Source organism: Atractosteus spatula, unplaced genomic scaffold, assembly GCF_055471065.1.
Source record: "Atractosteus spatula isolate fAtrSpa1 unplaced genomic scaffold, fAtrSpa1.hap1 Scaffold_103, whole genome shotgun sequence".
NCBI lineage: Eukaryota > Metazoa > Chordata > Actinopteri > Semionotiformes > Lepisosteidae > Atractosteus > Atractosteus spatula.
In genome coordinates, this window is record NW_028296657.1 from 40,831 (window position 1) to 59,467 (window position 18,637).

The following is an 18,637-nucleotide window of genomic DNA, read 5'->3' on the forward strand; positions in this document are numbered from 1 at the left end:
CGTGAGCGTTTTTTATTCTGATCATGAACAGTTTTACAAGTCCGCAAAGGATCGAGGAAAGGTTTATCGCCAGCTGAAAAGAGACACAGCGCTTCGGCTGTGGAGACTTGTTCGGCTGGCGTTCGGGGAGTCGCGTTTTTCAGAATTGTATTGAGATCGTTTTCCACAGAGCTCAGATGTCAAAGCACAGCAGCAGCTCTCCACAGCGATCCTCTATAGCGCCCTTTCTCCCGCAGCTCCGTCCTCATTGGAAGGAAGCAAGAGTGAAAGGCTGAAGTGAAATAGAGCGGGGACGAAGGCAGTGAAGAGAGAGAACGTGGGAAGAAGAGAAAAACGCAAGGGAAAAAAAGCAGCGTCGTAAAAGAGGTGACGGAGCTGTCCTCTCTATAAGAAGGGTGCCAGCGAGCCTTGCTCTCGCTTACGGCCGCACCCCCTTGAGCACGCCTGATCTCGTCTGATCTCGGAAGCTAAACAGGGATGGGCCTGGTTAGTACTTGGATGGGAGACCGCCTGGGAATACCAGGTGCTGTAAGCTTTTAAGCGCAGGAGGCGCCCTATCCCCGCTCGCTCGCTCATTCCCCTGTTCACACGTGCAGTGCGGCTTGTCCGTCTGTTTATTTGTCAGCTTTGGCGAGACACGGGTGCTTGTGTATTAGCGTGAGCGTTTTTTATTCTGATCATGAACAGTTTTACAAGTCCGCAAAGGATCGAGGAAAGGTTTATCGCCAGCTGAAAAGAGACACAGCGCTTCGGCTGTGGAGACTTGTTCGGCTGGCGTTCGGGGAGTCGCGTTTTTCAGAATTGTATTGAGATCGTTTTCCACAGAGCTCAGATGTCAAAGCACAGCAGCAGCTCTCCACAGCGATCCTCTATAGCGCCCTTTCTCCCGCAGCTCCGTCCTCATTGGAAGGAAGCAAGAGTGAAAGGCTGAAGTGAAATAGAGCGGGGACGAAGGCAGTGAAGAGAGAGAACGTGGGAAGAAGAGAAAAACGCAAGGGAAAAAAAGCAGCGTCGTAAAAGAGGTGACGGAGCTGTCCTCTCTATAAGAAGGGTGCCAGCGAGCCTTGCTCTCGCTTACGGCCACACCCCCTTGAGCACGCCTGATCTCGTCTGATCTCGGAAGCTAAACAGGGATGGGCCTGGTTAGTACTTGGATGGGAGACCGCCTGGGAATACCAGGTGCTGTAAGCTTTTAAGCGCAGGAGGCGCCCTATCCCCGCTCGCTCGCTCATTCCCCTGTTCACACGTGCAGTGCGGCTTGTCCGCCTGTTTATTTGTCAGCTTTGGCGAGACACGGGTGCTTGTGTATTAGCGTGAGCGTTTTTTATTCTGATCATGAACAGTTTTACAAGTCCGCAAAGGATCGAGGAAAGGTTTATCGCCAGCTGAAAAGAGACACAGCGCTTCGGCTGTGGAGACTTGTTCGGCTGGCGTTCGGGGAGTCGCGTTTTTCAGAATTGTATTGAGATCGTTTTCCACAGAGCTCAGATGTCAAAGCACAGCAGCAGCTCTCCACAGCGATCCTCTATAGCGCCCTTTCTCCCGCAGCTCCGTCCTCATTGGAAGGAAGCAAGAAAAAAGCAGCGTCGTAAAAGAGGTGACGGAGCTGTCCTCTCTATAAGAAGGGTGCCAGCGAGCCTTGCTCTCGCTTACGGCCACACCCCCTTGAGCACGCCTGATCTCGTCTGATCTCGGAAGCTAAACAGGGATGGGCCTGGTTAGTACTTGGATGGGAGACCGCCTGGGAATACCAGGTGCTGTAAGCTTTTAAGCGCAGGAGGCGCCCTATCCCCGCTCGCTCGCTCATTCCCCTGTTCACACGTGCAGTGCGGCTTGTCCGTCTGTTTATTTGTCAGCTTTGGCGAGACACGGGTGCTTGTGTATTAGCGTGAGCGTTTTTTATTCTGATCATGAACAGTTTTACAAGTCCGCAAAGGATCGAGGAAAGGTTTATCGCCAGCTGAAAAGAGACACAGCGCTTCGGCTGTGGAGACTTGTTCGGCTGGCGTTCGGGGAGTCGCGTTTTTCAGAATTGTATTGAGATCGTTTTCCACAGAGCTCAGATGTCAAAGCACAGCAGCAGCTCTCCACAGCGATCCTCTATAGCGCCCTTTCTCCCGCAGCTCCGTCCTCATTGGAAGGAAGCAAGAGTGAAAGGCTGAAGTGAAATAGAGCGGGGACGAAGGCAGTGAAGAGAGAGAACGTGGGAAGAAGAGAAAAACGCAAGGGAAAAAAAGCAGCGTCGTAAAAGAGGTGACGGAGCTGTCCTCTCTATAAGAAGGGTGCCAGCGAGCCTTGCTCTCGCTTACGGCCACACCCCCTTGAGCACGCCTGATCTCGTCTGATCTCGGAAGCTAAACAGGGATGGGCCTGGTTAGTACTTGGATGGGAGACCGCCTGGGAATACCAGGTGCTGTAAGCTTTTAAGCGCAGGAGGCGCCCTATCCCCGCTCGCTCGCTCATTCCCCTGTTCACACGTGCAGTGCGGCTTGTCCGTCTGTTTATTTGTCAGCTTTGGCGAGACACGGGTGCTTGTGTATTAGCGTGAGCGTTTTTTATTCTGATCATGAACAGTTTTACAAGTCCGCAAAGGATCGAGGAAAGGTTTATCGCCAGCTGAAAAGAGACACAGCGCTTCGGCTGTGGAGACTTGTTCGGCTGGCGTTCGGGGAGTCGCGTTTTTCAGAATTGTATTGAGATCGTTTTCCACAGAGCTCAGATGTCAAAGCACAGCAGCAGCTCTCCACAGCGATCCTCTATAGCGCCCTTTCTCCCGCAGCTCCGTCCTCATTGGAAGGAAGCAAGAAAAAAGCAGCGTCGTAAAAGAGGTGACGGAGCTGTCCTCTCTATAAGAAGGGTGCCAGCGAGCCTTGCTCTCGCTTACGGCCACACCCCCTTGAGCACGCCTGATCTCGTCTGATCTCGGAAGCTAAACAGGGATGGGCCTGGTTAGTACTTGGATGGGAGACCGCCTGGGAATACCAGGTGCTGTAAGCTTTTAAGCGCAGGAGGCGCCCTATCCCCGCTCGCTCGCTCATTCCCCTGTTCACACGTGCAGTGCGGCTTGTCCGTCTGTTTATTTGTCAGCTTTGGCGAGACACGGGTGCTTGTGTATTAGCGTGAGCGTTTTTTATTCTGATCATGAACAGTTTTACAAGTCCGCAAAGGATCGAGGAAAGGTTTATCGCCAGCTGAAAAGAGACACAGCGCTTCGGCTGTGGAGACTTGTTCGGCTGGCGTTCGGGGAGTCGCGTTTTTCATAATTGTATTGAGATCGTTTTCCACAGAGCTCAGATGTCAAAGCACAGCAGCAGCTCTCCACAGCGATCCTCTATAGCGCCCTTTCTCCCGCAGCTCCGTCCTCATTGGAAGGAAGCAAGAAAAAAGCAGCGTCGTAAAAGAGGTGACGGAGCTGTCCTCTCTATAAGAAGGGTGCCAGCGAGCCTTGCTCTCGCTTACGGCCACACCCCCTTGAGCACGCCTGATCTCGTCTGATCTCGGAAGCTAAACAGGGATGGGCCTGGTTAGTACTTGGATGGGAGACCGCCTGGGAATACCAGGTGCTGTAAGCTTTTAAGCGCAGGAGGCGCCCTATCCCCGCTCGCTCGCTCATTCCCCTGTTCACACGTGCAGTGCGGCTTGTCCGTCTGTTTATTTGTCAGCTTTGGCGAGACACGGGTGCTTGTGTATTAGCGTGAGCGTTTTTTATTCTGATCATGAACAGTTTTACAAGTCCGCAAAGGATCGAGGAAAGGTTTATCGCCAGCTGAAAAGAGACACAGCGCTTCGGCTGTGGAGACTTGTTCGGCTGGCGTTCGGGGAGTCGCGTTTTTCAGAATTGTATTGAGATCGTTTTCCACAGAGCTCAGATGTCAAAGCACAGCAGCAGCTCTCCACAGCGATCCTCTATAGCGCCCTTTCTCCCGCAGCTCCGTCCTCATTGGAAGGAAGCAAGAAAAAAGCAGCGTCGTAAAAGAGGTGACGGAGCTGTCCTCTCTATAAGAAGGGTGCCAGCGAGCCTTGCTCTCGCTTACGGCCACACCCCCTTGAGCACGCCTGATCTCGTCTGATCTCGGAAGCTAAACAGGGATGGGCCTGGTTAGTACTTGGATGGGAGACCGCCTGGGAATACCAGGTGCTGTAAGCTTTTAAGCGCAGGAGGCGCCCTATCCCCGCTCGCTCGCTCATTCCCCTGTTCACACGTGCAGTGCGGCTTGTCCGTCTGTTTATTTGTCAGCTTTGGCGAGACACGGGTGCTTGTGTATTAGCGTGAGCGTTTTTTATTCTGATCATGAACAGTTTTACAAGTCCGCAAAGGATCGAGGAAAGGTTTATCGCCAGCTGAAAAGAGACACAGCGCTTCGGCTGTGGAGACTTGTTCGGCTGGCGTTCGGGGAGTCGCGTTTTTCAGAATTGTATTGAGATCGTTTTCCACAGAGCTCAGATGTCAAAGCACAGCAGCAGCTCTCCACAGCGATCCTCTATAGCGCCCTTTCTCCCGCAGCTCCGTCCTCATTGGAAGGAAGCAAGAGTGAAAGGCTGAAGTGAAATAGAGCGGGGACGAAGGCAGTGAAGAGAGAGAACGTGGGAAGAAGAGAAAAACGCAAGGGAAAAAAAGCAGCGTCGTAAAAGAGGTGACGGAGCTGTCCTCTCTATAAGAAGGGTGCCAGCGAGCCTTGCTCTCGCTTACGGCCACACCCCCTTGAGCACGCCTGATCTCGTCTGATCTCGGAAGCTAAACAGGGATGGGCCTGGTTAGTACTTGGATGGGAGACCGCCTGGGAATACCAGGTGCTGTAAGCTTTTAAGCGCAGGAGGCGCCCTATCCCCGCTCGCTCGCTCATTCCCCTGTTCACACGTGCAGTGCGGCTTGTCCGTCTGTTTATTTGTCAGCTTTGGCGAGACACGGGTGCTTGTGTATTAGCGTGAGCGTTTTTTATTCTGATCATGAACAGTTTTACAAGTCCGCAAAGGATCGAGGAAAGGTTTATCGCCAGCTGAAAAGAGACACAGCGCTTCGGCTGTGGAGACTTGTTCGGCTGGCGTTCGGGGAGTCGCGTTTTTCATAATTGTATTGAGATCGTTTTCCACAGAGCTCAGATGTCAAAGCACAGCAGCAGCTCTCCACAGCGATCCTCTATAGCGCCCTTTCTCCCGCAGCTCCGTCCTCATTGGAAGGAAGCAAGAAAAAAGCAGCGTCGTAAAAGAGGTGACGGAGCTGTCCTCTCTATAAGAAGGGTGCCAGCGAGCCTTGCTCTCGCTTACGGCCACACCCCCTTGAGCACGCCTGATCTCGTCTGATCTCGGAAGCTAAACAGGGATGGGCCTGGTTAGTACTTGGATGGGAGACCGCCTGGGAATACCAGGTGCTGTAAGCTTTTAAGCGCAGGAGGCGCCCTATCCCCGCTCGCTCGCTCATTCCCCTGTTCACACGTGCAGTGCGGCTTGTCCGTCTGTTTATTTGTCAGCTTTGGCGAGACACGGGTGCTTGTGTATTAGCGTGAGCGTTTTTTATTCTGATCATGAACAGTTTTACAAGTCCGCAAAGGATCGAGGAAAGGTTTATCGCCAGCTGAAAAGAGACACAGCGCTTCGGCTGTGGAGACTTGTTCGGCTGGCGTTCGGGGAGTCGCGTTTTTCAGAATTGTATTGAGATCGTTTTCCACAGAGCTCAGATGTCAAAGCACAGCAGCAGCTCTCCACAGCGATCCTCTATAGCGCCCTTTCTCCCGCAGCTCCGTCCTCATTGGAAGGAAGCAAGAAAAAAGCAGCGTCGTAAAAGAGGTGACGGAGCTGTCCTCTCTATAAGAAGGGTGCCAGCGAGCCTTGCTCTCGCTTACGGCCACACCCCCTTGAGCACGCCTGATCTCGTCTGATCTCGGAAGCTAAACAGGGATGGGCCTGGTTAGTACTTGGATGGGAGACCGCCTGGGAATACCAGGTGCTGTAAGCTTTTAAGCGCAGGAGGCGCCCTATCCCCGCTCGCTCGCTCATTCCCCTGTTCACACGTGCAGTGCGGCTTGTCCGTCTGTTTATTTGTCAGCTTTGGCGAGACACGGGTGCTTGTGTATTAGCGTGAGCGTTTTTTATTCTGATCATGAACAGTTTTACAAGTCCGCAAAGGATCGAGGAAAGGTTTATCGCCAGCTGAAAAGAGACACAGCGCTTCGGCTGTGGAGACTTGTTCGGCTGGCGTTCGGGGAGTCGCGTTTTTCAGAATTGTATTGAGATCGTTTTCCACAGAGCTCAGATGTCAAAGCACAGCAGCAGCTCTCCACAGCGATCCTCTATAGCGCCCTTTCTCCCGCAGCTCCGTCCTCATTGGAAGGAAGCAAGAGTGAAAGGCTGAAGTGAAATAGAGCGGGGACGAAGGCAGTGAAGAGAGAGAACGTGGGAAGAAGAGAAAAACGCAAGGGAAAAAAAGCAGCGTCGTAAAAGAGGTGACGGAGCTGTCCTCTCTATAAGAAGGGTGCCAGCGAGCCTTGCTCTCGCTTACGGCCACACCCCCTTGAGCACGCCTGATCTTGTCTGATCTCGGAAGCTAAACAGGGATGGGCCTGGTTAGTACTTGGATGGGAGACCGCCTGGGAATACCAGGTGCTGTAAGCTTTTAAGCGCAGGAGGCGCCCTATCCCCGCTCGCTCGCTCATTCCCCTGTTCACACGTGCAGTGCGGCTTGTCCGTCTGTTTATTTGTCAGCTTTGGCGAGACACGGGTGCTTGTGTATTAGCGTGAGCGTTTTTTATTCTGATCATGAACAGTTTTACAAGTCCGCAAAGGATCGAGGAAAGGTTTATCGCCAGCTGAAAAGAGACACAGCGCTTCGGCTGTGGAGACTTGTTCGGCTGGCGTTCGGGGAGTCGCGTTTTTCAGAATTGTATTGAGATCGTTTTCCACAGAGCTCAGATGTCAAAGCACAGCAGCAGCTCTCCACAGCGATCCTCTATAGCGCCCTTTCTCCCGCAGCTCCGTCCTCATTGGAAGGAAGCAAGAGTGAAAGGCTGAAGTGAAATAGAGCGGGGACGAAGGCAGTGAAGAGAGAGAACGTGGGAAGAAGAGAAAAACGCAAGGGAAAAAAAGCAGCGTCGTAAAAGAGGTGACGGAGCTGTCCTCTCTATAAGAAGGGTGCCAGCGAGCCTTGCTCTCGCTTACGGCCACACCCCCTTGAGCACGCCTGATCTCGTCTGATCTCGGAAGCTAAACAGGGATGGGCCTGGTTAGTACTTGGATGGGAGACCGCCTGGGAATACCAGGTGCTGTAAGCTTTTAAGCGCAGGAGGCGCCCTATCCCCGCTCGCTCGCTCATTCCCCTGTTCACACGTGCAGTGCGGCTTGTCCGTCTGTTTATTTGTCAGCTTTGGCGAGACACGGGTGCTTGTGTATTAGCGTGAGCGTTTTTTATTCTGATCATGAACAGTTTTACAAGTCCGCAAAGGATCGAGGAAAGGTTTATCGCCAGCTGAAAAGAGACACAGCGCTTCGGCTGTGGAGACTTGTTCGGCTGGCGTTCGGGGAGTCGCGTTTTTCAGAATTGTATTGAGATCGTTTTCCACAGAGCTCAGATGTCAAAGCACAGCAGCAGCTCTCCACAGCGATCCTCTATAGCGCCCTTTCTCCCGCAGCTCCGTCCTCATTGGAAGGAAGCAAGAAAAAAGCAGCGTCGTAAAAGAGGTGACGGAGCTGTCCTCTCTATAAGAAGGGTGCCAGCGAGCCTTGCTCTCGCTTACGGCCACACCCCCTTGAGCACGCCTGATCTCGTCTGATCTCGGAAGCTAAACAGGGATGGGCCTGGTTAGTACTTGGATGGGAGACCGCCTGGGAATACCAGGTGCTGTAAGCTTTTAAGCGCAGGAGGCGCCCTATCCCCGCTCGCTCGCTCATTCCCCTGTTCACACGTGCAGTGCGGCTTGTCCGTCTGTTTATTTGTCAGCTTTGGCGAGACACGGGTGCTTGTGTATTAGCGTGAGCGTTTTTTATTCTGATCATGAACAGTTTTACAAGTCCGCAAAGGATCGAGGAAAGGTTTATCGCCAGCTGAAAAGAGACACAGCGCTTCGGCTGTGGAGACTTGTTCGGCTGGCGTTCGGGGAGTCGCGTTTTTCAGAATTGTATTGAGATCATTTTCCACAGAGCTCAGATGTCAAAGCACAGCAGCAGCTCTCCACAGCGATCCTCTATAGCGCCCTTTCTCCCGCAGCTCCGTCCTCATTGGAAGGAAGCAAGAAAAAAGCAGCGTCGTAAAAGAGGTGACGGAGCTGTCCTCTCTATAAGAAGGGTGCCAGCGAGCCTTGCTCTCGCTTACGGCCACACCCCCTTGAGCACGCCTGATCTCGTCTGATCTCGGAAGCTAAACAGGGATGGGCCTGGTTAGTACTTGGATGGGAGACCGCCTGGGAATACCAGGTGCTGTAAGCTTTTAAGCGCAGGAGGCGCCCTATCCCCGCTCGCTCGCTCATTCCCCTGTTCACACGTGCAGTGCGGCTTGTCCGTCTGTTTATTTGTCAGCTTTGGCGAGACACGGGTGCTTGTGTATTAGCGTGAGCGTTTTTTATTCTGATCATGAACAGTTTTACAAGTCCGCAAAGGATCGAGGAAAGGTTTATCGCCAGCTGAAAAGAGACACAGCGCTTCGGCTGTGGAGACTTGTTCGGCTGGCGTTCGGGGAGTCGCGTTTTTCAGAATTGTATTGAGATCGTTTTCCACAGAGCTCAGATGTCAAAGCACAGCAGCAGCTCTCCACAGCGATCCTCTATAGCGCCCTTTCTCCCGCAGCTCCGTCCTCATTGGAAGGAAGCAAGAGTGAAAGGCTGAAGTGAAATAGAGCGGGGACGAAGGCAGTGAAGAGAGAGAACGTGGGAAGAAGAGAAAAACGCAAGGGAAAAAAAGCAGCGTCGTAAAAGAGGTGACGGAGCTGTCCTCTCTATAAGAAGGGTGCCAGCGAGCCTTGCTCTCGCTTACGGCCACACCCCCTTGAGCACGCCTGATCTCGTCTGATCTCGGAAGCTAAACAGGGATGGGCCTGGTTAGTACTTGGATGGGAGACCGCCTGGGAATACCAGGTGCTGTAAGCTTTTAAGCGCAGGAGGCGCCCTATCCCCGCTCGCTCGCTCATTCCCCTGTTCACACGTGCAGTGCGGCTTGTCCGTCTGTTTATTTGTCAGCTTTGGCGAGACACGGGTGCTTGTGTATTAGCGTGAGCGTTTTTTATTCTGATCATGAACAGTTTTACAAGTCCGCAAAGGATCGAGGAAAGGTTTATCGCCAGCTGAAAAGAGACACAGCGCTTCGGCTGTGGAGACTTGTTCGGCTGGCGTTCGGGGAGTCGCGTTTTTCAGAATTGTATTGAGATCGTTTTCCACAGAGCTCAGATGTCAAAGCACAGCAGCAGCTCTCCACAGCGATCCTCTATAGCGCCCTTTCTCCCGCAGCTCCGTCCTCATTGGAAGGAAGCAAGAAAAAAGCAGCGTCGTAAAAGAGGTGACGGAGCTGTCCTCTCTATAAGAAGGGTGCCAGCGAGCCTTGCTCTCGCTTACGGCCACACCCCCTTGAGCACGCCTGATCTCGTCTGATCTCGGAAGCTAAACAGGGATGGGCCTGGTTAGTACTTGGATGGGAGACCGCCTGGGAATACCAGGTGCTGTAAGCTTTTAAGCGCAGGAGGCGCCCTATCCCCGCTCGCTCGCTCATTCCCCTGTTCACACGTGCAGTGCGGCTTGTCCGTCTGTTTATTTGTCAGCTTTGGCGAGACACGGGTGCTTGTGTATTAGCGTGAGCGTTTTTTATTCTGATCATGAACAGTTTTACAAGTCCGCAAAGGATCGAGGAAAGGTTTATCGCCAGCTGAAAAGAGACACAGCGCTTCGGCTGTGGAGACTTGTTCGGCTGGCGTTCGGGGAGTCGCGTTTTTCAGAATTGTATTGAGATCGTTTTCCACAGAGCTCAGATGTCAAAGCACAGCAGCAGCTCTCCACAGCGATCCTCTATAGCGCCCTTTCTCCCGCAGCTCCGTCCTCATTGGAAGGAAGCAAGAGTGAAAGGCTGAAGTGAAATAGAGCGGGGACGAAGGCAGTGAAGAGAGAGAACGTGGGAAGAAGAGAAAAACGCAAGGGAAAAAAAGCAGCGTCGTAAAAGAGGTGACGGAGCTGTCCTCTCTATAAGAAGGGTGCCAGCGAGCCTTGCTCTCGCTTACGGCCACACCCCCTTGAGCACGCCTGATCTCGTCTGATCTCGGAAGCTAAACAGGGATGGGCCTGGTTAGTACTTGGATGGGAGACCGCCTGGGAATACCAGGTGCTGTAAGCTTTTAAGCGCAGGAGGCGCCCTATCCCCGCTCGCTCGCTCATTCCCCTGTTCACACGTGCAGTGCGGCTTGTCCGTCTGTTTATTTGTCAGCTTTGGCGAGACACGGGTGCTTGTGTATTAGCGTGAGCGTTTTTTATTCTGATCATGAACAGTTTTACAAGTCCGCAAAGGATCGAGGAAAGGTTTATCGCCAGCTGAAAAGAGACACAGCGCTTCGGCTGTGGAGACTTGTTCGGCTGGCGTTCGGGGAGTCGCGTTTTTCAGAATTGTATTGAGATCGTTTTCCACAGAGCTCAGATGTCAAAGCACAGCAGCAGCTCTCCACAGCGATCCTCTATAGCGCCCTTTCTCCCGCAGCTCCGTCCTCATTGGAAGGAAGCAAGAGTGAAAGGCTGAAGTGAAATAGAGCGGGGACGAAGGCAGTGAAGAGAGAGAACGTGGGAAGAAGAGAAAAACGCAAGGGAAAAAAAGCAGCGTCGTAAAAGAGGTGACGGAGCTGTCCTCTCTATAAGAAGGGTGCCAGCGAGCCTTGCTCTCGCTTACGGCCACACCCCCTTGAGCACGCCTGATCTCGTCTGATCTCGGAAGCTAAACAGGGATGGGCCTGGTTAGTACTTGGATGGGAGACCGCCTGGGAATACCAGGTGCTGTAAGCTTTTAAGCGCAGGAGGCGCCCTATCCCCGCTCGCTCGCTCATTCCCCTGTTCACACGTGCAGTGCGGCTTGTCCGTCTGTTTATTTGTCAGCTTTGGCGAGACACGGGTGCTTGTGTATTAGCGTGAGCGTTTTTTATTCTGATCATGAACAGTTTTACAAGTCCGCAAAGGATCGAGGAAAGGTTTATCGCCAGCTGAAAAGAGACACAGCGCTTCGGCTGTGGAGACTTGTTCGGCTGGCGTTCGGGGAGTCGCGTTTTTCAGAATTGTATTGAGATCGTTTTCCACAGAGCTCAGATGTCAAAGCACAGCAGCAGCTCTCCACAGCGATCCTCTATAGCGCCCTTTCTCCCGCAGCTCCGTCCTCATTGGAAGGAAGCAAGAAAAAAGCAGCGTCGTAAAAGAGGTGACGGAGCTGTCCTCTCTATAAGAAGGGTGCCAGCGAGCCTTGCTCTCGCTTACGGCCACACCCCCTTGAGCACGCCTGATCTCGTCTGATCTCGGAAGCTAAACAGGGATGGGCCTGGTTAGTACTTGGATGGGAGACCGCCTGGGAATACCAGGTGCTGTAAGCTTTTAAGCGCAGGAGGCGCCCTATCCCCGCTCGCTCGCTCATTCCCCTGTTCACACGTGCAGTGCGGCTTGTCCGTCTGTTTATTTGTCAGCTTTGGCGAGACACGGGTGCTTGTGTATTAGCGTGAGCGTTTTTTATTCTGATCATGAACAGTTTTACAAGTCCGCAAAGGATCGAGGAAAGGTTTATCGCCAGCTGAAAAGAGACACAGCGCTTCGGCTGTGGAGACTTGTTCGGCTGGCGTTCGGGGAGTCGCGTTTTTCAGAATTGTATTGAGATCGTTTTCCACAGAGCTCAGATGTCAAAGCACAGCAGCAGCTCTCCACAGCGATCCTCTATAGCGCCCTTTCTCCCGCAGCTCCGTCCTCATTGGAAGGAAGCAAGAGTGAAAGGCTGAAGTGAAATAGAGCGGGGACGAAGGCAGTGAAGAGAGAGAACGTGGGAAGAAGAGAAAAACGCAAGGGAAAAAAAGCAGCGTCGTAAAAGAGGTGACGGAGCTGTCCTCTCTATAAGAAGGGTGCCAGCGAGCCTTGCTCTCGCTTACGGCCACACCCCCTTGAGCACGCCTGATCTCGTCTGATCTCGGAAGCTAAACAGGGATGGGCCTGGTTAGTACTTGGATGGGAGACCGCCTGGGAATACCAGGTGCTGTAAGCTTTTAAGCGCAGGAGGCGCCCTATCCCCGCTCGCTCGCTCATTCCCCTGTTCACACGTGCAGTGCGGCTTGTCCGTCTGTTTATTTGTCAGCTTTGGCGAGACACGGGTGCTTGTGTATTAGCGTGAGCGTTTTTTATTCTGATCATGAACAGTTTTACAAGTCCGCAAAGGATCGAGGAAAGGTTTCTCGCCAGCTGAAAAGAGACACAGCGCTTCGGCTGTGGAGACTTGTTCGGCTGGCGTTCGGGGAGTCGCGTTTTTCAGAATTGTATTGAGATCGTTTTCCACAGAGCTCAGATGTCAAAGCACAGCAGCAGCTCTCCACAGCGATCCTCTATAGCGCCCTTTCTCCCGCAGCTCCGTCCTCATTGGAAGGAAGCAAGAAAAAAGCAGCGTCGTAAAAGAGGTGACGGAGCTGTCCTCTCTATAAGAAGGGTGCCAGCGAGCCTTGCTCTCGCTTACGGCCACACCCCCTTGAGCACGCCTGATCTCGTCTGATCTCGGAAGCTAAACAGGGATGGGCCTGGTTAGTACTTGGATGGGAGACCGCCTGGGAATACCAGGTGCTGTAAGCTTTTAAGCGCAGGAGGCGCCCTATCCCCGCTCGCTCGCTCATTCCCCTGTTCACACGTGCAGTGCGGCTTGTCCGTCTGTTTATTTGTCAGCTTTGGCGAGACACGGGTGCTTGTGTATTAGCGTGAGCGTTTTTTATTCTGATCATGAACAGTTTTACAAGTCCGCAAAGGATCGAGGAAAGGTTTATCGCCAGCTGAAAAGAGACACAGCGCTTCGGCTGTGGAGACTTGTTCGGCTGGCGTTCGGGGAGTCGCGTTTTTCAGAATTGTATTGAGATCGTTTTCCACAGAGCTCAGATGTCAAAGCACAGCAGCAGCTCTCCACAGCGATCCTCTATAGCGCCCTTTCTCCCGCAGCTCCGTCCTCATTGGAAGGAAGCAAGAAAAAAGCAGCGTCGTAAAAGAGGTGACGGAGCTGTCCTCTCTATAAGAAGGGTGCCAGCGAGCCTTGCTCTCGCTTACGGCCACACCCCCTTGAGCACGCCTGATCTCGTCTGATCTCGGAAGCTAAACAGGGATGGGCCTGGTTAGTACTTGGATGGGAGACCGCCTGGGAATACCAGGTGCTGTAAGCTTTTAAGCGCAGGAGGCGCCCTATCCCCGCTCGCTCGCTCATTCCCCTGTTCACACGTGCAGTGCGGCTTGTCCGTCTGTTTATTTGTCAGCTTTGGCGAGACACGGGTGCTTGTGTATTAGCGTGAGCGTTTTTTATTCTGATCATGAACAGTTTTACAAGTCCGCAAAGGATCGAGGAAAGGTTTATCGCCAGCTGAAAAGAGACACAGCGCTTCGGCTGTGGAGACTTGTTCGGCTGGCGTTCGGGGAGTCGCGTTTTTCAGAATTGTATTGAGATCGTTTTCCACAGAGCTCAGATGTCAAAGCACAGCAGCAGCTCTCCACAGCGATCCTCTATAGCGCCCTTTCTCCCGCAGCTCCGTCCTCATTGGAAGGAAGCAAGAGTGAAAGGCTGAAGTGAAATAGAGCGGGGACGAAGGCAGTGAAGAGAGAGAACGTGGGAAGAAGAGAAAAACGCAAGGGAAAAAAAGCAGCGTCGTAAAAGAGGTGACGGAGCTGTCCTCTCTATAAGAAGGGTGCCAGCGAGCCTTGCTCTCGCTTCCGGCCACACCCCCTTGAGCACGCCTGATCTCGTCTGATCTCGGAAGCTAAACAGGGATGGGCCTGGTTAGTACTTGGATGGGAGACCGCCTGGGAATACCAGGTGCTGTAAGCTTTTAAGCGCAGGAGGCGCCCTATCCCCGCTCGCTCGCTCATTCCCCTGTTCACACGTGCAGTGCGGCTTGTCCGTCTGTTTATTTGTCAGCTTTGGCGAGACACGGGTGCTTGTGTATTAGCGTGAGCGTTTTTTATTCTGATCATGAACAGTTTTACAAGTCCGCAAAGGATCGAGGAAAGGTTTATCGCCAGCTGAAAAGAGACACAGCGCTTCGGCTGTGGAGACTTGTTCGGCTGGCGTTCGGGGAGTCGCGTTTTTCAGAATTGTATTGAGATCGTTTTCCACAGAGCTCAGATGTCAAAGCACAGCAGCAGCTCTCCACAGCGATCCTCTATAGCGCCCTTTCTCCCGCAGCTCCGTCCTCATTGGAAGGAAGCAAGAAAAAAGCAGCGTCGTAAAAGAGGTGACGGAGCTGTCCTCTCTATAAGAAGGGTGCCAGCGAGCCTTGCTCTCGCTTACGGCCACACCCCCTTGAGCACGCCTGATCTCGTCTGATCTCGGAAGCTAAACAGGGATGGGCCTGGTTAGTACTTGGATGGGAGACCGCCTGGGAATACCAGGTGCTGTAAGCTTTTAAGCGCAGGAGGCGCCCTATCCCCGCTCGCTCGCTCATTCCCCTGTTCACACGTGCAGTGCGGCTTGTCCGTCTGTTTATTTGTCAGCTTTGGCGAGACACGGGTGCTTGTGTATTAGCGTGAGCGTTTTTTATTCTGATCATGAACAGTTTTACAAGTCCGCAAAGGATCGAGGAAAGGTTTATCGCCAGCTGAAAAGAGACACAGCGCTTCGGCTGTGGAGACTTGTTCGGCTGGCGTTCGGGGAGTCGCGTTTTTCAGAATTGTATTGAGATCGTTTTCCACAGAGCTCAGATGTCAAAGCACAGCAGCAGCTCTCCACAGCGATCCTCTATAGCGCCCTTTCTCCCGCAGCTCCGTCCTCATTGGAAGGAAGCAAGAAAAAAGCAGCGTCGTAAAAGAGGTGACGGAGCTGTCCTCTCTATAAGAAGGGTGCCAGCGAGCCTTGCTCTCGCTTACGGCCACACCCCCTTGAGCACGCCTGATCTCGTCTGATCTCGGAAGCTAAACAGGGATGGGCCTGGTTAGTACTTGGATGGGAGACCGCCTGGGAATACCAGGTGCTGTAAGCTTTTAAGCGCAGGAGGCGCCCTATCCCCGCTCGCTCGCTCATTCCCCTGTTCACACGTGCAGTGCGGCTTGTCCGTCTGTTTATTTGTCAGCTTTGGCGAGACACGGGTGCTTGTGTATTAGCGTGAGCGTTTTTTATTCTGATCATGAACAGTTTTACAAGTCCGCAAAGGATCGAGGAAAGGTTTATCGCCAGCTGAAAAGAGACACAGCGCTTCGGCTGTGGAGACTTGTTCGGCTGGCGTTCGGGGAGTCGCGTTTTTCAGAATTGTATTGAGATCGTTTTCCACAGAGCTCAGATGTCAAAGCACAGCAGCAGCTCTCCACAGCGATCCTCTATAGCGCCCTTTCTCCCGCAGCTCCGTCCTCATTGGAAGGAAGCAAGAGTGAAAGGCTGAAGTGAAATAGAGCGGGGACGAAGGCAGTGAAGAGAGAGAACGTGGGAAGAAGAGAAAAACGCAAGGGAAAAAAAGCAGCGTCGTAAAAGAGGTGACGGAGCTGTCCTCTCTATAAGAAGGGTGCCAGCGAGCCTTGCTCTCGCTTACGGCCACACCCCCTTGAGCACGCCTGATCTCGTCTGATCTCGGAAGCTAAACAGGGATGGGCCTGGTTAGTACTTGGATGGGAGACCGCCTGGGAATACCAGGTGCTGTAAGCTTTTAAGCGCAGGAGGCGCCCTATCCCCGCTCGCTCGCTCATTCCCCTGTTCACACGTGCAGTGCGGCTTGTCCGTCTGTTTATTTGTCAGCTTTGGCGAGACACGGGTGCTTGTGTATTAGCGTGAGCGTTTTTTATTCTGATCATGAACAGTTTTACAAGTCCGCAAAGGATCGAGGAAAGGTTTATCGCCAGCTGAAAAGAGACACAGCGCTTCGGCTGTGGAGACTTGTTCGGCTGGCGTTCGGGGAGTCGCGTTTTTCAGAATTGTATTGAGATCGTTTTCCACAGAGCTCAGATGTCAAAGCACAGCAGCAGCTCTCCACAGCGATCCTCTATAGCGCCCTTTCTCCCGCAGCTCCGTCCTCATTGGAAGGAAGCAAGAAAAAAGCAGCGTCGTAAAAGAGGTGACGGAGCTGTCCTCTCTATAAGAAGGGTGCCAGCGAGCCTTGCTCTCGCTTACGGCCACACCCCCTTGAGCACGCCTGATCTCGTCTGATCTCGGAAGCTAAACAGGGATGGGCCTGGTTAGTACTTGGATGGGAGACCGCCTGGGAATACCAGGTGCTGTAAGCTTTTAAGCGCAGGAGGCGCCCTATCCCCGCTCGCTCGCTCATTCCCCTGTTCACACGTGCAGTGCGGCTTGTCCGTCTGTTTATTTGTCAGCTTTGGCGAGACACGGGTGCTTGTGTATTAGCGTGAGCGTTTTTTATTCTGATCATGAACAGTTTTACAAGTCCGCAAAGGATCGAGGAAAGGTTTATCGCCAGCTGAAAAGAGACACAGCGCTTCGGCTGTGGAGACTTGTTCGGCTGGCGTTCGGGGAGTCGCGTTTTTCAGAATTGTATTGAGATCGTTTTCCACAGAGCTCAGATGTCAAAGCACAGCAGCAGCTCTCCACAGCGATCCTCTATAGCGCCCTTTCTCCCGCAGCTCCGTCCTCATTGGAAGGAAGCAAGAGTGAAAGGCTGAAGTGAAATAGAGCGGGGACGAAGGCAGTGAAGAGAGAGAACGTGGGAAGAAGAGAAAAACGCAAGGGAAAAAAAGCAGCGTCGTAAAAGAGGTGACGGAGCTGTCCTCTCTATAAGAAGGGTGCCAGCGAGCCTTGCTCTCGCTTACGGCCACACCCCCTTGAGCACGCCTGATCTCGTCTGATCTCGGAAGCTAAACAGGGATGGGCCTGGTTAGTACTTGGATGGGAGACCGCCTGGGAATACCAGGTGCTGTAAGCTTTTAAGCGCAGGAGGCGCCCTATCCCCGCTCGCTCGCTCATTCCCCTGTTCACACGTGCAGTGCGGCTTGTCCGTCTGTTTATTTGTCAGCTTTGGCGAGACACGGGTGCTTGTGTATTAGCGTGAGCGTTTTTTATTCTGATCATGAACAGTTTTACAAGTCCGCAAAGGATCGAGGAAAGGTTTATCGCCAGCTGAAAAGAGACACAGCGCTTCGGCTGTGGAGACTTGTTCGGCTGGCGTTCGGGGAGTCGCGTTTTTCAGAATTGTATTGAGATCGTTTTCCACAGAGCTCAGATGTCAAAGCACAGCAGCAGCTCTCCACAGCGATCCTCTATAGCGCCCTTTCTCCCGCAGCTCCGTCCTCATTGGAAGGAAGCAAGAAAAAAGCAGCGTCGTAAAAGAGGTGACGGAGCTGTCCTCTCTATAAGAAGGGTGCCAGCGAGCCTTGCTCTCGCTTACGGCCACACCCCCTTGAGCACGCCTGATCTCGTCTGATCTCGGAAGCTAAACAGGGATGGGCCTGGTTAGTACTTGGATGGGAGACCGCCTGGGAATACCAGGTGCTGTAAGCTTTTAAGCGCAGGAGGCGCCCTATCCCCGCTCGCTCGCTCATTCCCCTGTTCACACGTGCAGTGCGGCTTGTCCGTCTGTTTATTTGTCAGCTTTGGCGAGACACGGGTGCTTGTGTATTAGCGTGAGCGTTTTTTATTCTGATCATGAACAGTTTTACAAGTCCGCAAAGGATCGAGGAAAGGTTTATCGCCAGCTGAAAAGAGACACAGCGCTTCGGCTGTGGAGACTTGTTCGGCTGGCGTTCGGGGAGTCGCGTTTTTCAGAATTGTATTGAGATCGTTTTCCACAGAGCTCAGATGTCAAAGCACAGCAGCAGCTCTCCACAGCGATCCTCTATAGCGCCCTTTCTCCCGCAGCTCCGTCCTCATTGGAAGGAAGCAAGAGTGAAAGGCTGAAGTGAAATAGAGCGGGGACGAAGGCAGTGAAGAGAGAGAACGTGGGAAGAAGAGAAAAACGCAAGGGAAAAAAAGCAGCGTCGTAAAAGAGGTGACGGAGCTGTCCTCTCTATAAGAAGGGTGCCAGCGAGCCTGGCTCTCGCTTGCGGCCACACCCCCTTGAGCACGCCTGATCTCGTCTGATCTCGGAAGCTAAACAGGGATGGGCCTGGTTAGTACTTGGATGGGAGACCGCCTGGGAATACCAGGTGCTGTAAGCTTTTAAGCGCAGGAGGCGCCCTATCCCCGCTCGCTCGCTCATTCCCCTGTTCACACGTGCAGTGCGGCTTGTCCGTCTGTTTATTTGTCAGCTTTGGCGAGACACGGGTGCTTGTGTATTAGCGTGAGCGTTTTTTATTCTGATCATGAACAGTTTTACAAGTCCGCAAAGGATCGAGGAAAGGTTTATCGCCAGCTGAAAAGAGACACAGCGCTTCGGCTGTGGAGACTTGTTCGGCTGGCGTTCGGGGAGTCGCGTTTTTCAGAATTGTATTGAGATCGTTTTCCACAGAGCTCAGATGTCAAAGCACAGCAGCAGCTCTCCACAGCGATCCTCTATAGCGCCCTTTCTCCCGCAGCTCCGTCCTCATTGGAA

At 53.0% G+C, this 18,637-nt stretch overlaps 27 non-coding genes and 3 pseudogenes across 27 annotated transcripts; all 30 read left to right on the plus strand.

Annotated features, from left to right (window-relative positions):
* The first annotated feature begins 416 nt into the window (after positions 1–416).
* On the plus strand, positions 417–535 carry LOC148810069 (5S ribosomal RNA; annotated as a pseudogene).
* A 537-nt stretch (positions 536–1,072) lies between these two features.
* LOC148810070 (5S ribosomal RNA) lies at positions 1,073–1,191 on the plus strand. Its single transcript, XR_016086830.1, has one exon. It is a non-coding gene; the product is annotated as a 5S ribosomal RNA (ribosomal RNA).
* A 456-nt stretch (positions 1,192–1,647) lies between these two features.
* On the plus strand, positions 1,648–1,766 carry LOC148810071 (5S ribosomal RNA). The gene has a single exon (XR_016086831.1). It is a non-coding gene; the product is annotated as a 5S ribosomal RNA (ribosomal RNA).
* Positions 1,767–2,303: 537 nt separating this feature from the next.
* Positions 2,304–2,422, plus strand: LOC148810072 (5S ribosomal RNA). Its single transcript, XR_016086832.1, has one exon. It is a non-coding gene; the product is annotated as a 5S ribosomal RNA (ribosomal RNA).
* Positions 2,423–2,878: 456 nt separating this feature from the next.
* Positions 2,879–2,997, plus strand: LOC148810073 (5S ribosomal RNA). Its single transcript, XR_016086833.1, has one exon. It is a non-coding gene; the product is annotated as a 5S ribosomal RNA (ribosomal RNA).
* Positions 2,998–3,453: 456 nt separating this feature from the next.
* On the plus strand, positions 3,454–3,572 carry LOC148810074 (5S ribosomal RNA). The gene has a single exon (XR_016086835.1). It is a non-coding gene; the product is annotated as a 5S ribosomal RNA (ribosomal RNA).
* Positions 3,573–4,028: 456 nt separating this feature from the next.
* Positions 4,029–4,147, plus strand: LOC148810075 (5S ribosomal RNA). Its single transcript, XR_016086836.1, has one exon. It is a non-coding gene; the product is annotated as a 5S ribosomal RNA (ribosomal RNA).
* Positions 4,148–4,684: 537 nt separating this feature from the next.
* Positions 4,685–4,803, plus strand: LOC148810076 (5S ribosomal RNA). The gene has a single exon (XR_016086837.1). It is a non-coding gene; the product is annotated as a 5S ribosomal RNA (ribosomal RNA).
* A 456-nt stretch (positions 4,804–5,259) lies between these two features.
* On the plus strand, positions 5,260–5,378 carry LOC148810077 (5S ribosomal RNA). Its single transcript, XR_016086838.1, has one exon. It is a non-coding gene; the product is annotated as a 5S ribosomal RNA (ribosomal RNA).
* A 456-nt stretch (positions 5,379–5,834) lies between these two features.
* On the plus strand, positions 5,835–5,953 carry LOC148810078 (5S ribosomal RNA). Its single transcript, XR_016086839.1, has one exon. It is a non-coding gene; the product is annotated as a 5S ribosomal RNA (ribosomal RNA).
* Positions 5,954–6,490: 537 nt separating this feature from the next.
* Positions 6,491–6,609, plus strand: LOC148810079 (5S ribosomal RNA; annotated as a pseudogene).
* Positions 6,610–7,146: 537 nt separating this feature from the next.
* On the plus strand, positions 7,147–7,265 carry LOC148810080 (5S ribosomal RNA). Its single transcript, XR_016086840.1, has one exon. It is a non-coding gene; the product is annotated as a 5S ribosomal RNA (ribosomal RNA).
* A 456-nt stretch (positions 7,266–7,721) lies between these two features.
* LOC148810081 (5S ribosomal RNA) lies at positions 7,722–7,840 on the plus strand. The gene has a single exon (XR_016086841.1). It is a non-coding gene; the product is annotated as a 5S ribosomal RNA (ribosomal RNA).
* Positions 7,841–8,296: 456 nt separating this feature from the next.
* On the plus strand, positions 8,297–8,415 carry LOC148810082 (5S ribosomal RNA). The gene has a single exon (XR_016086842.1). It is a non-coding gene; the product is annotated as a 5S ribosomal RNA (ribosomal RNA).
* A 537-nt stretch (positions 8,416–8,952) lies between these two features.
* LOC148810083 (5S ribosomal RNA) lies at positions 8,953–9,071 on the plus strand. The gene has a single exon (XR_016086843.1). It is a non-coding gene; the product is annotated as a 5S ribosomal RNA (ribosomal RNA).
* A 456-nt stretch (positions 9,072–9,527) lies between these two features.
* LOC148810084 (5S ribosomal RNA) lies at positions 9,528–9,646 on the plus strand. Its single transcript, XR_016086844.1, has one exon. It is a non-coding gene; the product is annotated as a 5S ribosomal RNA (ribosomal RNA).
* Positions 9,647–10,183: 537 nt separating this feature from the next.
* Positions 10,184–10,302, plus strand: LOC148810085 (5S ribosomal RNA). The gene has a single exon (XR_016086846.1). It is a non-coding gene; the product is annotated as a 5S ribosomal RNA (ribosomal RNA).
* Positions 10,303–10,839: 537 nt separating this feature from the next.
* On the plus strand, positions 10,840–10,958 carry LOC148810086 (5S ribosomal RNA). The gene has a single exon (XR_016086847.1). It is a non-coding gene; the product is annotated as a 5S ribosomal RNA (ribosomal RNA).
* A 456-nt stretch (positions 10,959–11,414) lies between these two features.
* Positions 11,415–11,533, plus strand: LOC148810087 (5S ribosomal RNA). Its single transcript, XR_016086848.1, has one exon. It is a non-coding gene; the product is annotated as a 5S ribosomal RNA (ribosomal RNA).
* Positions 11,534–12,070: 537 nt separating this feature from the next.
* On the plus strand, positions 12,071–12,189 carry LOC148810088 (5S ribosomal RNA). The gene has a single exon (XR_016086849.1). It is a non-coding gene; the product is annotated as a 5S ribosomal RNA (ribosomal RNA).
* A 456-nt stretch (positions 12,190–12,645) lies between these two features.
* LOC148810089 (5S ribosomal RNA) lies at positions 12,646–12,764 on the plus strand. Its single transcript, XR_016086850.1, has one exon. It is a non-coding gene; the product is annotated as a 5S ribosomal RNA (ribosomal RNA).
* Positions 12,765–13,220: 456 nt separating this feature from the next.
* Positions 13,221–13,339, plus strand: LOC148810090 (5S ribosomal RNA). The gene has a single exon (XR_016086851.1). It is a non-coding gene; the product is annotated as a 5S ribosomal RNA (ribosomal RNA).
* A 537-nt stretch (positions 13,340–13,876) lies between these two features.
* LOC148810091 (5S ribosomal RNA) lies at positions 13,877–13,995 on the plus strand (annotated as a pseudogene).
* Positions 13,996–14,451: 456 nt separating this feature from the next.
* Positions 14,452–14,570, plus strand: LOC148810092 (5S ribosomal RNA). The gene has a single exon (XR_016086852.1). It is a non-coding gene; the product is annotated as a 5S ribosomal RNA (ribosomal RNA).
* A 456-nt stretch (positions 14,571–15,026) lies between these two features.
* LOC148810093 (5S ribosomal RNA) lies at positions 15,027–15,145 on the plus strand. Its single transcript, XR_016086853.1, has one exon. It is a non-coding gene; the product is annotated as a 5S ribosomal RNA (ribosomal RNA).
* A 537-nt stretch (positions 15,146–15,682) lies between these two features.
* On the plus strand, positions 15,683–15,801 carry LOC148810094 (5S ribosomal RNA). Its single transcript, XR_016086854.1, has one exon. It is a non-coding gene; the product is annotated as a 5S ribosomal RNA (ribosomal RNA).
* Positions 15,802–16,257: 456 nt separating this feature from the next.
* On the plus strand, positions 16,258–16,376 carry LOC148810095 (5S ribosomal RNA). Its single transcript, XR_016086855.1, has one exon. It is a non-coding gene; the product is annotated as a 5S ribosomal RNA (ribosomal RNA).
* Positions 16,377–16,913: 537 nt separating this feature from the next.
* LOC148810096 (5S ribosomal RNA) lies at positions 16,914–17,032 on the plus strand. The gene has a single exon (XR_016086857.1). It is a non-coding gene; the product is annotated as a 5S ribosomal RNA (ribosomal RNA).
* A 456-nt stretch (positions 17,033–17,488) lies between these two features.
* Positions 17,489–17,607, plus strand: LOC148810097 (5S ribosomal RNA). Its single transcript, XR_016086858.1, has one exon. It is a non-coding gene; the product is annotated as a 5S ribosomal RNA (ribosomal RNA).
* Positions 17,608–18,144: 537 nt separating this feature from the next.
* LOC148810098 (5S ribosomal RNA) lies at positions 18,145–18,263 on the plus strand. The gene has a single exon (XR_016086996.1). It is a non-coding gene; the product is annotated as a 5S ribosomal RNA (ribosomal RNA).
* Positions 18,264–18,637: the final 374 nt, after the last annotated feature.